Here is a 19,076-nt window from a genome sequence, read left to right as displayed (position 1 = left end):
ACTACTACTAATAATAATAATAATACTAATAATAAATGAAATAAAAAACAAAATACTCCTATACATAATAATAAAATTAACTTCTGGGAATACTTTCATTTTTGTGCCAGATAATTTATGTTTTCACAAAAGAGTAAGTACTAGTAAACTAACTAATGTTGAAAAAAATTATAAATAAATAAACTGAATTATAAAATACTTTCAAAAAAGGAATCAAGTGTCATGTTTAACACGAGCAGGCTAGAGTGACAGGTAGGCAGTGGACCCAGTTCTGGGCTGGTTTTAATCTTTCAGCGAGGTTCGTAGGACTGGACGTAAACAAAGTCAGGGACAGGCGAAGGTCTTGCAAGGCACGAATGTCACAATACAGGCAATTCGAAGGTCTGTAGTCAGGGAGAACGGGCGAGAGTCAGAAACCAGGAACACGGGAACAAGCAAGGCAAAGACGCTGATATTGCAAAATCACAAAGGTGTTTGCAAGAATTTACATCATGGTGTGGACTCAGAGCTCCTTATATCCCAGTGGTTCGATTAACCGCAGGTGCTTCGCTCGTTCCTGGGGGCGTGACATCACGAAAGCAATTTAAACGATCAGTTTTTATTTTTTTCTTCCTCTTTTTGGGCACAAGACTTCACTCGATCGGTTGATTTGATCATCTGACATTATAAGCATGAACAAATTTGTGCAAATGTTTATCTGTTCTTTTCTTGCTTCAATTTCCATGTACAGAGTACAGACACCCCTCGACTTATGCAAACAGACCATTCTTCAACGCCTTACGTGAGTCAAAATTTACGTGTCAGGTTCCCCCTCCTCCCCACCATTCAACCTAGGCTAGCTGTGTAGAGGGTCTGGGATTCGAGTCCTGCTTGGGGTGCCCTGCAACAGCCTGGCATCCCATCCTGTGTGTGTGTGTGTGTGTGTGTGTGTGTGTGTGTGTGTGTGTGTGTGTCCAGCCTTGCACCCTGTGTTGCCAGGTTAGGCTCCGGCTCACCGCAACCCCGCTCAGGACATATGATTGATGTCATTGCTTGGTAGATAAATGTACACTTGTTATCTCTCTAAAAAAACCTACATGCAGCTACTTGTGTAGTGCATAGAGGTTCATATGGTGGTATGGACAGTAATCAAGAATCACGTGTCCTCATCCAAATCTCTCCTCCTGTTGGTGTGATGCACTCTTTGCACTGTTTTTCTATTGTTTTCTGAGATGTACATCACCTTGGGAAAAGCGTTTGAAAAATGAATACACGTAAATCACATATTGCATTTAACTACACTGCATAACCAGTTTCTCTGCCCTCACAGACCTGCAATTGCACTAACCATAGGGACCAAGTACAAGGTGAGGCTCGGTGCATTGTTAGGGTTGTTCCTTGCATCTGCTCAGCTTTATGGCCCAAGCTCCAGCATTAATTTCAGTGGCAGTCAAGACAAATGCAAGGACAAAGAGGTGTAAGTGCTCATTAACTTTTTGCAGCGCTCACCCTGGAGTATTAATGCTGTTACTCACACCATCTGCAGGATTCTTGTAGATTGTGCCACCTTGGAGAATCTTGCAAATAAGTAAATATTAAAAGCAAAGCAGTGGCCTGCAGTAACCAAGCAAAATTTCTATTCAGAATTTAACCGCTCTCTGTGTTCATTGCTTCAATTACAATAGTCGAAACCAGAGTCTGTTCTGCGAGTTCTATGCCAGTAGGCTAGAATTCAAACTAGAGTAGAAAGGTAGAAATGCAACAAGGTGCAGAAGAGGGGTATTGAGGCTGTAGCGCTAAGAGGGAAGTGCTGACCCTGAAAATGAGAAAAAATCTCCTGAGGTTTGAGAGATTCACATTTCATAGCTTTATTTGGCCTGTGTGCATAGAGAGCCCTTGGTCAAGAAGAGCACATGTCTCCAAAGAATAGGCTTGACATTTACCAAAAAATGTGAAACAGGCATGTAATACAGCACAAAAACCTAAGACTTCCATTAAACCTTTAAAAGACTCCTAAAATAGAGACACAGGGAGCAAATAATGACACCATTTATTTATACCAGTCAAAGTGGCCTCTGCCAGCTATTGTATATGAGTAATCCAGCAAATTTTATTAATGTAATTGCCAGGCTGCATAATCACTCCAGTTATGAATTTAATTTTGTTTTCTGATGACATGACTTTATGTATGCTGTTGTGGTACCTCAAACCTCTGAGCTCATGAAGATCAGAACGGAAAGCACTGCCAGCATGGCCGCAGAATTGAGGAAGAGGTTAAGGCTGCGCAGTAGAGTGGGGAAACCGCAGTGGGGCGTGAACTAACGACAACTTTGGCTTCAGCAAGAGGGTAGCAGGCTCTGAGAGATCCCTGAAAGGGCTTCTCTGATCGTTTATGTATCAAAGCACTAATGCTAAAGTAATACCCTGCAATAATAATAATAATAATAATAATAATAATAATAATAATAATAATCATAATAATAAAGCATTAAATGGCTGGAGGTGGGGGCGTGGTGGTGCAGTGAGTTGGACCTTTTCCTGCTCTTCGGTGGGTCTGGGGTTCGCGTCCTGCTTGGGGTGCCTTGTGATGGACTGTCCTTGGTGTGTCCCCTCTCCCTCTGGCCTTATGCCCTTTGTTGCCGGGTTAGGCTCTGGCTCCCCGCGACCCTGTATGGGACAAGCGGTTCAGATGGTGTGTGTGTGTATGTATGAAGGGCTGGGGTTCTATCCTCTTGGAGCTCACACCAATAACCTGCCAGGAATCTACAAGGATAGAAAATTGTTTGTTATATTTCCTGAAGAAACCTGCAGTCCACAGAATGGAAAAAAACAGGTGGCTCACTGGACACATTGGTGGAGGTGTGTGCTTACATGCACCCTCCTACCATTGGTGTGGTGCTTCAAGGAGGAGATGTATTAGGAATGTAATAGTCGGTAATGAATAAATTAGAATTTCTAATAATTAAATTCATCAGAAAACTGAGTATGATAATAATCAGAAAATGCAATGAGGAAAATCCTGTTTTGGAAAGACAGCAGTAATAGCTGTTATTTTTTCACTAAAAATAAATTAAAACCTGAGCATGACATGGATGGCAGAAGAAAAGAAATTTGATTTTGAAAGAATGGCTTGCAATGAATGGGGGTGCGGTGGTGCAGTGGGTTGGACTGCAGTCCTGCTCTCTGGTGGGTCTGGAGTTCGAGTCCCGCTTGGGGTGCCTTGTGGCGGACTGGCGTCCTGTCCTGGGTGTGTCCCCTCCCCCTCTGGCCTTACGCCCTGTGTTGCTGGGTAGGCTCCGGTTCCCCGTCACCCCGTATGGGACAAGCGGTTGTGTGTGTGTCTTGTAATGAGCCGTGCACACTTAATGTAGCTCAACGATATAGACATTTGAGCTTCAGGAAAGTGTGCACAATCAAGATTGCTCAAATAGACATATCTGTTAATGCAAAAATGTTTGCTAGAATATTTAATGCACTATCACCACCTGATGGCAAGGAGGCACTGTTGCACTGACAAAAAAAAAGTTAAAAAAAAAAAAATTCAGGATTTCAAACCCACATTTAGAATCAGAAGCAGGGTTATGGATGATTTACTCATTTAAATGTTTCAAATAGAACACACTTTAAAATATTATTCATAGAATAATGAATAGGAAAGTGCATACTTCCTGCATCCGTTAATGCAAACAAAATAAATTTACACACACACTTTCTGAGCCGTTTGTCCCATACGGGGTCACGGGGAACTGGAGCCTACCCGGCAACACAGGGCATAAGGTCGGAGGGGGAGGGGACACACCCAGGACAGGACGCCAGGCCGTCGCAAGGCACCCCAAGCGGGACTCGAACCCCAGACCCACCGGAGAGCAGGACCCGGTCCAAGCCACCGCACCACCCGTACATTTACATTTCTTGAAATATATGACATACAGACGTGCATCACTTAACAACAGGGATATTTTCTGAGAAATGTGTCATTAGGCGACTTCGTCATTGTGCGAACATCATAGAGTTGTACTTATATAAACCTAGATGGTATAGCCTCAATGCAGTCAAGAGATGTAAAATACGAGATTTATGACGCTGCTGTCTGCATAACACAGCATACAGTTTTACACTGAACTGTTTTTAATAAGGGGGGTGCAGTGGGTTGGACCAGGTCCTGCTCTCCGGTGGGTCTGGGGTTCGAGTCCCACTTGGGGTGCCTTGCGATGGACTGGTGTCCCGTCCTGGGTGTGTCCCCTCCCCCTCTGGCCTTACGCCCTGTGTTGCCGGGTAGGCTCCGGCTCCCCGAGACCCCCTATGGGACAAGCGGTTCCGAAAATGTGTGTGTGTGTGTTTTTAATAAGTAGAAAGAGCACTGTAAAATGACAACAAAAAGTACAATATAGTAAATACATAAACCAGTAACATAGGTGATTATCATCGTTATTGAGTATTACGTACTGTACATAATTGTATGTACTATACTTTTATACAACTGGTAGCGCAGTAGGTTTTTTTACAGCAGCACCACCACGAACGCGAGTAACACGTTACGCTATGACGTTGCTAGTCCATAAGAATTTTTCAGTGGTCCCATTATAATCTTATGGGACCAGTGTCATATGCTGTATGCGGTCAGTCGTTATGCGAAACGTCATTAAGTGGCGCATGACTGTAAGGCTAATTTGCACCAATGTTATAAAAAAATGTATTTATTTTGAGGACAAAGAGGGAAAAGATTCAGATTTTTTCTATAGCTGGCTGAGTTAGAATTTGCAAAACACCATGCACGATGAAGGGGACATACCTGTAGAGCAAAAACCTGTGACATCGTCCCCCCATAGCCTTGAAAAGTGTACTCTACAGTGGGAGCTTCAGTTTGAGTTCCTAGGATTATCATTATTACTCGTTATGTACCTGCTGCCTTTGCCCAGGTGACTTACAGTGTGAGGTCCGTGCCGTACACTAGTGTTCACACTGTGACTCACTGGCCTTCAGCGGTGAGCAGGTCCGGAAAACACACCGCCTTCCGACTGCTGGGTTCTTGTCCCCCTCACTGTTCGCAGGAACACCTTTGGTGAGTTTGGCACCCATAGGGTTGTGGGTGAAATTGAGTGCAAAATGGTCTCCTGGCAGTGCAGAACATCACCCAGTGAAGCCTGTAAGCAGCAGATTGAAAAGAGGTGGGTGGCTCACAGCATGTACACTGACTTTCGAGGAGACAGTTTGGAACTGTGCAATTTGCTGCGAACAAGTTGAGATAAATGTGGATGGCAGTAGAAGGGAAACATTAGATAAATTATTCCTGGAACAGTTTGTCCCTATCTATCTATCTATCTATCTATCTATCTATCTATCTATCTATCTATCTATCTATCTATATACAGTACAAGATGTATATTATATATATATATATATATACTCTCTATATCTGATTTTATACATCAGATACAGATCTTATATATTTGTATAATAATGTACAGTGTATAAGGAATACTCTCTAGTACTTCAGTGTTACCTTTCACCAAGGCCACTTACAATATTAGATGTACTATACAGGGGAGCGTTGTAACACACAAACACACTACTGGAAATTTGAGTCACCAGTTCACCTGAAACACATCTTTGGACTGTGGAAGGACACCAGAGCACCCATAGGGTTTGAGTAATACAAACCCCACACAAACAGAGCACATATTCTTACAGGGATATTATTGTATAAATTATATTTTTCTCTCAGATGACAGCAGCACAAAAAAAAATCAGGAGCTGTAAATCCAGGTACACAGTTTTCACTTTTTTAGATATAAAAGTACAGGGCAACAGGTAGAATATAGAGGATAGAGTAGGGCTGAATCGCCACTCCTGACCCTTTATCAGAGTATCCATCCATCCATCTTCCTCCGCTTATCCGGGACCGGGTCGCGGGGGCAGTAGTCCAAGCAGAGCCCCCCAGACTTCCCTCTCCCCGCACACCTCCTCCAGCTCCTCTGGGGGAACCCCAAGGCATTCCCAGGCTAGCTGGGAGATGTAGTCTCTCCAACGTGTCCTGGGTCTGCCCCGAGGTCTCCTCCCAGTGGGACATGCCCGGAACACCTCCCCAGGGAGGCGTCCAGGAGGCATCCGGAACAGATGCCCGAGCCACCTCAACTAGCTCCTCTCGATGCGGAGGAGCAGCGGCTCTACTCCGAGCTCCTCCCGGGTGACTGAGCTCCTCACCCTATCCCTAAGGGTGCGCCCAGCCACTCTGCGGAGGAAACTCATTTCTGCCGCTTGTATCTGCGATTTCAATCTTTCGCTCATGATCCAAAGTTCATGACCATAGGCAAGGGTAGGAACGTAGATCGACCGGTAAATTGAGAGCTTTGCCTTACGACTCAGCTCCTTCTTCGCCACAACAGACCGGTACAATGACCACATTACTGCGGACGCCACACCGATCCGTCTGTCAACCTGCCGCTCCATTTTTCCCTCACTCGTGAACAAGACCCCGAGATACTTAAACTCCTCCACTTGAGGGAGCAACTCCCCCCTAACCCGGAGGGGGCAATCCACCTTTTTCCGACTGAGAACCATGGCCTCGGATTTGGAGGTGCTGATTCTCATCCCCACCGCTTCGCACTTGGCTGTAAACCTCTCCAGTGCACGCTGTAAGTCTTGATTCGATGAAGCCAACAGGACCACATCATCCGCAAAAAGCAGAGACGAGATCCTGCGGCCACCAAAACAGACACCCTCCGTTCCCTGGCTGCGCCTAGAAATTCTGTCCATAAAGATAATGAACAGAATCGGTGACAAAGGGCAGCCCTGGCGGAGTCCAACATGCACCGGGAACAGGTCTGACTTACTGCCGGCAATGCGAACCAAGCTCCTGCTCCGGTCATACAGGGAACGAACAGCCCGTAGCAACGAGCCCTGAACCCCATAATCCCGAAGTACCCCCCACAGGATGCCACGAGGGACACGGTCGAATGCCTTCTCCAGGTCCACAAAACACATATGGACTGGTTGGGCAAACTCCCATGAACCCTCCAACACCTTAGTGAGGGTATAGAGCTGGTCCAGTGTTCCACGGCCAGGGCGAAAACCGCATTGCTCCTTCTGGATCCAAGGTTCGACTATCGGTCGGATTCTCCTCTCCAGTTCCCCAGCATAGACTTTCCCAGGGAGGCTAAGGAGTGTGATCCCCCTATAGTTGGAACACAATCTCCGGTCCCCCTTCTTAAAAAGAGGGACCACCACCCCGGTCTGCCAGTCCAGAGGCACCGTCCCCGAACTCCACGCGATGCTGCAGAGGCGTGTCAGCCAAGACAGCCCCACAACATCCAGAGACTTGAGAAACTCGGGGCGGATCTCATCCACCCCCGGAGCCTTGCCACCTAGGAGTTTTTTGATTACCTCAGCAACTTCAGCCAGGGTAATGGACGAGTCCCCCTCCGAGTCCCCTGGCCTCAGCTTCCTCTACGGAAGGAATGTCGGAGGGATTGAGGAGATCCTCAAAGTACTCCTTCCACCGCCCGAGGACATCCTCAGTTGAGGTCAGCAGCGCACCACTTCCACTGTAAACAGTGTTGGCGGAACACTGCTTCCCCCCTCTGAGTCGCCGGACGGTTTGCCAGAATCTCTTTGAGGCCGACTGAAAGTCTTCCTCCATGGCCTCAGCGAACTCCTCCCAGGCCCGAGTTTTTGCTGCAGCGACTGCCAGAGCCGCGCTCCGTCTGGCCCTCCGGTACCCGTCAACTGCTTCAGGAGTCCCATGAGCCAGCCAGGCCCGATAGAACTCCTTCTTCAGCTTGATGGCATCCCTTACCGCCGGTGTCCACCACCGTGTTCGGGGATTGCCGCTGCAAAAGGCGCCGGAGACTTTATGGCCGCAGCTCCGAACCACCGCCCCGACAATGGAGGTGTGGAACATAGTCTATTCGGACTCAATGTCCCCAGTCTCCCTCGGGACCTGGTTGAAGCTCTGTTGGAGGTGGGAGTTGAAGACCTCTGTGACAGGGGCCTCCGCCAATCGTTCCCAACAGACCCTCACTATGCGTTTGGGCCTGCCAGGTCTGTCCAGCTTTTTCCCCCGCCATCGAATCCAACTCACCACCAGGTGGTGATCAGTTGACAGCTCAGCCCCTCTCTTCACCCGAGTGTCCAAGACATATGGCCGAAGATCAGAAGAAACGACTACAAAGTCAATCATCGACCTCCGACCTAGGGCGTCCTGGTGCCAAGTGCACTGATGGACACCCTTATGCATGAACATGGTGTTTGTTATGGACAAACCGTGACTAGCACAGAAATCCAATAACAACTCACCACTCGGGTTCAGATCAGGGAGGCCGTTCCTCCCAATCACGCCCCTCCAGGTGTCACTGTTGCTGCCCACGTGGGCGTTAAAGTACCTCAGTAAAATGACAGAGTCCCCAGTGGGAGCGCTTTCCAGCACGCCCCCCAGGGACTCTAAAAAGGCCGGGTACTCTACACTGCCACTAGGCGCATAAGCACAAACGACAGTGAGAGACTGTTCCCTGATCCGAAGGCGCAGGGAGACGACCCTCTCATTCACCTTTATCAGAGTACTTACCCTGAATTACTCCAGTACAAATTACCCAGCTGTATAAATGAGTAGCTTAGTGTGCAAAAATGACATTCTGAGTTGCTTTGGAGAAATGTTTCTGCTGACAGAGCTGGCGGAAAACCAGATTTAAGATGCCGAGGCAATTGTCATTCACATTTAGCTGGGCTGAGAACAATGACATGTCAAAAAAGACCAAGACAAGATAATTAAAGTGAGCCAATGCTCACAGAGTGAAATCACAAGGGAAAGTAAAAAGTGCGAAAATCAAAGCAAACAAAACAGCGCTATGAAAGAAAGAAACGGTACAATGAAATCAACAGATTTTTTAAAGATATACTGTAACGTCATTTTTTTTTAAATTGAATGGACTGTTAGATTTTGTACATTCTGTTCAAGCTTTCAGGTTAGTTTTATATATCAAATAATAAATGGTTGTCTACAGTTGTGCAAAACCATGCTTATTGCACAACCAAATGATTCATTCTGCAGAAATGAATCAAGAAATGATATTGATAATGTCACATTCTTTTGACACACATCACATGATGACATGCTCCAAAATAAGAAATGGAACAAAATATTCGACTGATGTCGGAGCTCCTAGTTCACTGAAGTGTAAATATGAAAGGCTGAATTTTAAATAATAACAGCAGGAGGACTCTGGCACTTAGAGCACAATTTGCATTATAGAGAAGACATTGGGGTCAAGGATACTTCATTATATTTTTAAAACATACAATGAAAGCTAACAAAGAGACATTGTCTGACCTTAAGCAAAATTTTGAATACTAAATTTTGTGCGGCAGGCCAAAAGAAGCTTTGATCTATGGTTTAAAAAGGTTTGTGATCGTATGTAATTTTATTGTATGCATTTCCCTCATTTGTGTTTTATTTTGTCACAAAATGCAGAAAGCAAACCTACATCTGCAAACAAAAAGGCATGGGTCATTGTGTCAAAAGCCAGAGGATTAATACATTTTCATATAACAAAGCAAGGAAAACAGAAACTTGATTGCAAACAATATAATGGGGCTGCATGGACTGAATAAAAGCTTGAAGCCATGTCATTTCTTCTTAATATGTTAAATAACAGAAATTGATTATGGAAGTTATATAACATTTCTGAACACCTGCCTGCAGGATACAGTTGCTTGCCAGCTTTGATGAAACTATGACTGGATTTTATTTATTGTTTATTTATGACTTAGCAGCATTAAGCTATACAGGTTGAGGAAAAATAAGCCCTATGTTTAGTTGATGTGTTCCGTCTATACATGTATTTTAACAATTTAAATATGTAGCGTGGATTTTCCAGCTCTCACTACTGGAAAACTGGTTAAATAAGAAACCAGATTAGTTTAGTAGCTCACTGAGCTATTATCTGAGGAGCCCCATTTTACTTGAATAAGGGGAATATATCTCAAAATGAGTATCATATTACAGAAACATGAGTTATAATAATTTCATTCTACAGTGGTTAAGGAAGGGTATTAGAAAGTTATGCTGATTAATTTACAGGGCACAGTTTCCAAAGGAAATATGGTTTTACTGTGATTGACACTGGCAGTGGTTTACTTTCAATTCCACTATAGCCCAGGCAATGTTTCTTAGAGCAGCATAAACAGTACTGTGAAAAACAGGCTGTGGGGTTTGTCATTAAAACATATCTGGAAGGCAAAGTATGCAGAGATCCAGAAGGGCTGTTTTGTTTTTTTTTTTTTCTTCTTCTTGTTTTTTTTTTGCTTTGCTTTTTACACATATGTAAAATAACTGTAAAGATATGTATATATAACTTTTTAGCTGTTTATTATTGTTAATATTTCGATATCTTTATCCAAGACCAGTTATTTTAAATGAGCAAACTTATAATGATTACCCCATTTGTAGAGGAAGGTTTTCTAACTGTGTCACTTCAGAGGAAGTACCTTGCTCTAGGGTACTACAACAGAAGCTTAATATGAAGAAAGAATTGTCAAATTACAAGGCAACAGACCTGAACACTATTCTAACTGCTTTCCCAAAGTAACCTATATTATCTGACACATTCATAAAGCAGCATGTTTTTACTCAAACAATTCAGACACATAACTTCAAGGTACTAACACAAAAAAGGGTGTGGAAATCAAAACAGAAACCCTCACCATATCTGTCAATGTTCCTTCCAGTTACACTACCCAGAAGCAGACACATATCAGCAACTTTACTTGTTCCTTTACTTAACTAGTAATGGACAAGACCTTGTTTTTCCTGGGTGTATGCCACCTTGACAGCTTCATTAAATTTCTGCAGTGTTTTGGTGGAACATTTGTTCTCCTAACATCCCATTCTATGCCATCCCAAAGATGCTCCATTGGGCTTAAAAGTGAGGACTGTGCAGGTCATTGGAATAAAGTAAAGGCACTTAGATGTTTGTGAAACTATGCCAGGATCACGTGTGCTTTGTGATATGGCACATTATTCTGCTGGTAGTATCAGTTTGGATGAGGCAAGGCTGGCCATGGAGGGATGCACCTGCTCAGAAACAATGTTTAAGTACTTTGTGGCCTTCAAACAATGGGTTCATACTGAAAATCCTCGTGTGTGCCACGAACACATTCCTCATGCTGTTACTTCCTCAACAGCAACCTGCAAGGTTGGCACCATGAAGGATGGGTCAATGGATTCATGTTGTCGGCACCAGATTCTGGCCCTAGCATGTACAATATGTCACAACAGAAATCAAGACTCGCCACAATAGGTGAAGTTTTTCCACTCTTCAGTCATCTAGTTTTGGTGGTCATTTGCCCACTGTAGCCTTATCTTCTTCTGATCCCACAGGAGTATAACCTGGAACGGTCTTCTGCTGCTGAACTCTGCTGTTGACAATGGATGGATAGATGAATGGATGAGTTCTGTGTTCTCATGTTTTTTTTGCATAATATTGTTAGGCTTAGCTACTACTTTTGCACTTGTGCCCTTTTGGTTACGAGTTTGGCCATCTCCTTGAACCACTCTCGGCACCAAGGTGTTTTCACCCATGGAAGTGTCTCAGTAAATGTTTTATTTTATTTTTTAAACACCATTCTCTGAACTGTAAACACTTTACTGCAAATCTCAGGAGTGTGGCAGTTTCTGTAATGCTGAACCCACCATGTCCAGCACCTGCAATAAAGACATTTATGTCACACATCTTGTGCAATCAAACATTGATCAGAATAGTACCTGGATATATTGAGCCTGTCCACATGCTTTTTGCAGCCTTTTTAACCATGTGACTCATTAACTGTTAAGGTAACTGTATGTGCAAAGAGCCAGGTATACCTAATAAAGTGGCCAATCAGCATACAGAAAAGCTAATTCCAGTTTAAAATTTAGCCAGTCCTGATTTTTATTTTTCTTATGCCAATTACATATACATGTTAATATAGCATCATGCGTAGTTATGTCAAGTTCAAGGAGGGTGACAGACCACAGTTGGTGTGTAAATGTAATACCACATATTATTGCCGAAATGCCACAGATGCTCAAACACATTCTTCCCCATAGTGCCACTTTATTTATTTATTTATTTTTTTTTTTAAAAAAAGGTAATCTTCCAGCCCCAGGTGTTACTGTCATTCTGGAAGACTCGGTATTTTACAGCTCTTACCTTCTTCATTACTTATTTGCTGTTATTGGTCTCTTGTTGCTAAATTCTAAATCACAGTCAGAAAAATGTAAAATGCCATGACAGCAGTAGAATTGTATCATTTACATTTACATTTACATTTATTCACTTTGCAGACACTTTTCTCCAAAGGGACTTGCAATGTATACTGCTAATAAGTTCTTCATTATGGTAGCCATTAGTTGACTGTCTTCTTTGTTTGTATCAATTTTTCTTGCTGTATGCCTGTGTTAAAGCGCTCTATAAAAATAAAAATAAAAATAAATAAAAATATGTAGTGTTACTAGCCCACACACCTTATTCACTAAGGTGACTAACACTGCTAGATACACTACTTACAATGGGTCACTCATCCATACATCAGTGGGACACACTCTCTATGTGTCACTCACACACTATTGTAGCCAAGAGCTCATTACGCAGCGTACATGAGTCCCCAGAACGCAAGCTGAGACCCACGCCCAAAACCCTGATGAGCCAATTCCGCCGTTCATGGAATTAAGTCCAATATCGAGTGTTTATTTACTGATACGTATCGCCCGATAAATACATTGCTACTCTTCTCATGTTTGAACTTTGCTTGGCTAGTGACTACAGTGGTCACACTGCCAGTTGAAAGCTGACTGTGGGCATCTTTCAGACAATTATTAGCGGTCTGTATTAATTGAGCATTTAGTGTATTGTCATAAAAATGAAAGTAGACATATATTATGGAATAAATAATGCTGCCTCACAGCACCTGGGCAGTGTGGGAACAGGTTTGAATCCAGATCAGTCTGTGGATGTCTTAGCATGTTTTTGCATGGGTTTCCTTCAGGTGCTCTGGTTTCCTCCCACACTCCGAAGACAAGCTAGTAGATAAGTGTAGCTAGTTCTAGTATTGCACCATATGTGAATGTTACTGCTGGTGGTGACTACGCCACTTCAGTACTGGCAGGAAATGACCAAAGTGTTATTTTATTTATTTTGAGTTCCCAGCAGGACAACAGGCCTGACTTTGAAAAAACAGGAAATGGCTGGGTGGGAGGACCATGCTGCCCTTCACTCTATATATAGAACATGTTGTGAAGACCACAGTGAAGCCTACAACTGAAAGATTAAGGAAAACATTTTAAAGTGAACCGAATTTTGCACGGCATACGTGCAGTGCTCATATTATGTTGGGTTTATGTTATTATGGTATTAATTTCAGATTTGGATCATATTACTATATACTGTAGGATTGGGGTGTCTTTCATAAGAACCTTGACATTCATTGAAAAGCACTGTCACCTTCAATGAAACTGGACAAAACCAAGAATGAGATGAATGTCTGTCTGTCAGACAGTCCTCAAGGGCAAAGAATCACAAGAAACTAGTTGAGCTCAGCATGATGGATCTAGGGTATTGTCATGAAGAATGTGTCAAAGTGACATCTACTGTCAGCAACACTGCTGAAAGTCCCGGAGGCCTATCCTGTCTGGTGCATCAGGTGTCAAGAAGAAGCAACAGTTTAAACAAGCCACGCAGATGTAACTGCAAAGCACGGAGTTCACCTCCTCGGAAGACAGACGACACAACGCAAAAAAAAGTTCTTCGAAGGTCTTAGTAATATCAATGTTTGCATTGATTATGATCAGTTAAAGTTCACTGATTACAAAAATAACACATCCTTCCAGAGTGTGAGTTTTACTGTGGTACTTCACAGCCATTGGAAGATTCTAGAAGGCACCAGGACATTCTAGAAAGTACCAAAACATTCTAGAAAAGCATCAGATCCTGAAAGGTATGGGAATATTTGGTGCTTAGAACCCGGTGCCAAAATGCGCCAACATTTGCTTATTTCAAGAATATGGACTAATTTTCTAAAAACAAAACTGAATGGAAAATGCCAAAAAAAAAAAAAAAAAAAAACGGACATAATAAAATTTCTGTTACATGGTGTGATCAATAACTGATGAAGGGCACGGGTGCAAGAGTCCTTTAAGGAGTCACTGGTGTTCCTGCTGTCATAGACAGGAGATGCTGTGGCTGGGTTCTCTCCTCCAAACTGAATTTTCTATCGCTTTCTATCTCTATGTATGAACAATTCCTATCTCAAATTTCATAGCATTTTATAAAAATTTTCAAGCACATATATCACAACACATGTAGACGAAACTCCATGACACATTTTAATAATTTCATGTCACTATATACATGTCTGCCAAAATGGATGGGTTGCTAGGCATCCAAGCCACTTGTTACTACTGCTTAGTACACACTGCTTAGTACAGCAAACTTTTAATATCTCTGTTCAATTATAAAATTAATTTAAATATTTTCACAACATAGAGCCAGTACTTTTAGGGATTTGCATTTTATATGCTGTCAAAAGACTCAGTAATGGCTCAGCTGCTAACACTTCCTTCTAAAAGCATTGATCAAGCCATAACAATAGCTCATTAGGCTTGATTTTGAATAAACACATCTTCATCATTTGTGCATTTCCCATATGTCGATTAAATGGCAGCACACGTTATACATGAAAAAAAAATTATGTACTATTTATCCAGTTTATAGGCAAATTTTTTAGAAGCTGAAAATTGACTGCCTTTCTCAACCTTTTGCAAAGCCTTTCTCTATTGTCTTTAGATGCCCACAATCTGTCTTCCTTTCATTATTTCGCCTGCGTCTGCATACAGATGACATCATGTCTTTTGTCCAGAGGTCTGAGCCCAGCAGTTCATTATCACAGAGACTTCTATCTCTTTCTTTCCTCATTTTTCCTGTGTGGAAGTTTTTGAGAAGTGGTCCAGCAGCTGTGGGGGGAAAAAAACCTCTGCCAGATTTACACCTAACACCACAGACCCTTAAAGACTGGGAAAAAAACTATAAAGAAAATTTTTCACAATTAAAATCCTGATAAATACAAATAACAACATCAATGTTGCAACACAAGTACCCTCAGCCCTCATACAACATGGTTCTGTAAAAAAAATACAGTCATTTAACGGTATGAAAATATATACCTTTTTATACAACCTACTCACTATTCAATAAGAACAGAAGAATTTTTGTCCACTTTACCTGTCACCTTACTTCTAAAAAAGTTGTTTTATTCATTGCCTGTAATGTCTTTCACTGTGCAAAGCACACAGACACTGTTTCTTTCGTAACAAACCATGCACTGTGTATTCCTACTCACTGTCACACTGACAATCTCAAACAATCACAGCTCATGATATGCTGAATATAACACCTAAAAAGAATTCTGAAAAGATTAATCATCATCATCATCATCATCACCACCATTATTATTATTATTATTATTATTATTATTATTATTATTATTATTATAACAAACATTTGTTAGTAATACCACACAGCACATTTAACAATATAGTATCCACGGGCTTCACCAACTGGGAGACATAGTCAACAATTTTGTGAATTTTTCTGTATATGATAAACATTTCTCAGCCAAATAATCACAATGTCGCAAATTCTGTTAACAAGAATTTATCATGTATCATTACTTGAACAAGGAGAGGTACATAAATAATAATACAAATACTATCATGTTGTCAATACCATTACAATGTTTATTTATATTGAGTTTCTTGTTGAAATTGTTAGCTTTACTCATCCCCCTACGCACATGCAACAACCAGAAAAAGATCATAATTACTATTTTGTCCAATTATAAAACATTTGGAAAAGAAAGTTTTGCCTATATTTGCACAATTATGGAAAAGTTTCCACTGCTAAAGATTACCCTATTAAAGTCAGAAAATAACATGTCAAAAACTTGAAGACCTTTTCTGGGCCTTAGGACCCATGTTTTTTTTTTTTTTCCTGGAATCTAGTTTCCATTCAGACTGCTCTCAGAGAAAATTAAATAACTAGATAGTGGTCAAGTGTGGAATGGCATTACATTTAGACGGATTGAAATAACATGACCCGCTTGGGGTGCCTTGCGGCAGACTGGCGTCCCGTCCTGGGTGTGTCCCCTCCCCCTCTGGCCTTACGCCCTGTGTTGCCGGGTAGGCTCCGGTTCCCCATGACCCCGTATGGGACAAGCGGTTCAGAAAATGTGTGTGTGTGTTTGTGCAAAGCCATGGGATGGAGCCAAATCAGTGCGGTGTCCTGCTGATACAAATGGAAACTCTGTGCCAGGAATTTGCAGCCATTACAGTTTATAAGTGGTTTAGGGAACTGCAACCCCGGGCATAAATAAGGCAGACACTTGTTTTTCAGAAGAGCTCTGCGGCTGTCCTTGTAATGATAGATTCTGGGAGAATGTGCTACAAACATTTCAATTCATCGCTCTTCTCATTAGTTCATGGAGTTCTCAAAAGGGCTCATGTGACCCTTCGGGACTAAAAAGTTTTCCACATAAAAGAAGGAAAACAAAGAAAAAGGTGAAAAACAGAGAACTACAGCTCACCAAAAACTTATTCTTAACAAATATGTCAGTCTTCCACTATTTTCACAAGACTTCCACTACTTAACAAACACTCTTCTATACTTATGTCACTCAAATACAAGAGGCTCCACCCTCAACCCTTCCATTAAAATAAAATTAAATTAAAATGAGCAATTATTCATCTTCAGTTAAGTACAACAGAGTAACAAGATTAATGCATTTTTTACAAAGGTGAAGTTTTTAAGTTTTATAATTCAAATAACAATACGTAATCAGTTTGTCTGCTCCTACCACCTATTCCTTGAATTAATTCTTCCTCATAGGTACTTAAAAAAACTCAAATTCCCACAATTCCCTTTTTGCCATATTGGCCATCATGCCGCCATTTTACCAAAACGAAAAGTCTGGTTTTGTTTCTTTCTGTGATGTAACACCAAACACATGTCTTTACTATCTCTTTAGTTGCAAAGCATATGTTTCTGTGAACAAGGTTTCTTTACTTTTTAATAAACTTTTCTGCAACTATGTAAATATTCTCATGAACAGTATATCGACTTATATGTATCATTACTTGTAATAATAGCTTTTTAACCTCATTTTCAACCCTGTGTCAGCTGTACTTAATTGTTCAGGTCTCTGTGTCACTTATTCCAAGAGCACCACAAAAACAAATTAAGCTCTTTACAGAGATTTTCCATTTTATGCAAGCAAGTTAAGGTTTACTTTATCAATTCAGGGTAAACCTTGATTAAGGATACTACAGTTTGAACCAAATTCAGACAGAGGTCTTTTTTACTTCAGGGTAATGGCTCTAACAGCTACACTGCCTACTGCCTGCTTACATTGGCTTCTGTGAAGTACTGAAATGGTGTCAACAAAAAACATAAATATTTTTAGCTACGTGTAGCACTGTGCTTAAGGCAGCAGGTAGCACAGCTGGGGACCACATAACTTTCTAACCTGAAGGATGTTGTTTCAAGCCCCACTCCCTACAATGTGGCTGTTCACCTTTGAGCAGAGTACTTATCCTCAGTAACTCTGGTAAAATATGCAGCTGCAAAGATATTAAAAAAATGAGCTTTGAAGAAAAGCTTCAGCTAACTGGCAAAGTCTGTATATACCCTTCCATTATCGATAACCACTTGCCCAATGCGGGTTTGCAAGGGTCTGGACCCCATCCAGAAGCAGAACCATTTCCCATTGTGCTGACCACAAAATGTACATGTCTGTTACACTTGGCAGATGAACTTGTGCACTTCCCTTTTGAATCTGACATTTGTACACCATGCTTGGACCCACTACAGTCGACTGTACTGACCCATACTTTTCACTGACAAACTTTGTCTGTCCTCAGCCGGACACTCGCCTGTTGCATAGTTCCGTTCAAAAGTCCAAAATTGTATTTGGCAGATATATTTAATACACTGAGCACCAGTCACCTCTGAGTGACTCATTCCCCGCTTATACACTGTGTAATTACGCAGCTATGTGAGTAGTGTGTAACACAAGTACTTGACTATGACCATTGGCCCGAGGCCCACATGTCACTTGAATTCGTGAAAATCCTAGGATGCAGCTCGTTTCGTACTAAGAATAATCCAACATTTCTATCAATTTCTATCAATGATGACTTTTACATGTTTATTTTTCAGTGAGGCATACAATTTCTTTGTTTACGTTTTTTCATTTAGTTGACATTTTTCTCTAATTCGACTGACATTGTTAAGCTAACTATAATTAGCTACCCATTTATACAGCTGGGTAATTTTTAGTAGAGCGGTTCAGGGTAACTACCTGCCTCAAGAGTACTGCAGGGGGTCGTGGGCTTCAGTCCTGCAAGTCTTTGAGTGTAAAGGCGGCAGCACTAACCAAAACACTACCAGCTATCGAACTTACCGTCATCTTGTTTTTAGCAGATATTTTAAGTCTCTGGTGTCTCATGAAAATGTCTCACCTGTTCCAGAAATATCTATGATCAAGCTTTACTGTACGTAAACTTTTTTTCTGTTTTCTGCTATTCTTTGCATTATACCACTGGCTAATTTATGAAAAAATGTTCTTTAGTGTGTATAATGTTCTAGTGTGTATTTGTAACCTATAGCTTATTGTTTCAAGCCCCCCCCCCCTTTAGAGCCCTTGAGCATAGCACTCGTACTGAATTTCAGTTGAAAAACTGTAAATACTTTAGCAGTTACTCAAAAAAAAACAAAATTCATCTGCGTGACAGAAGTATCCTCAGGGAACAGAGAAGGAGGAATAACAATAATTATTGTTATTGTTACTTGCTCACATTCAACTGTTAATGGATGAGGATTTCTCAGCTGCACCCACCAGTTGTCAGGGAGGTAGAAATTGTATATTCGTATTCAAGGACAAATGCTTCTGTGATTTGGGCCCCCCTTGTGTCCTGTGCAAACTGATCCATGCCATGATAATCTCACAACACCCAAGAGCTGCACCATGTGTGAAACAGTGAAAAAAAAAATGGGTGTATGGTTTTTCCTCTT

The sequence above is a fragment of the Scleropages formosus genome, chromosome 14 (assembly GCF_900964775.1).
Source record: "Scleropages formosus chromosome 14, fSclFor1.1, whole genome shotgun sequence".
NCBI classification, from domain to species: Eukaryota; Metazoa; Chordata; class Actinopteri; order Osteoglossiformes; family Osteoglossidae; genus Scleropages; species Scleropages formosus.
Note: the sequence above shows the minus strand (reverse complement) of the source record.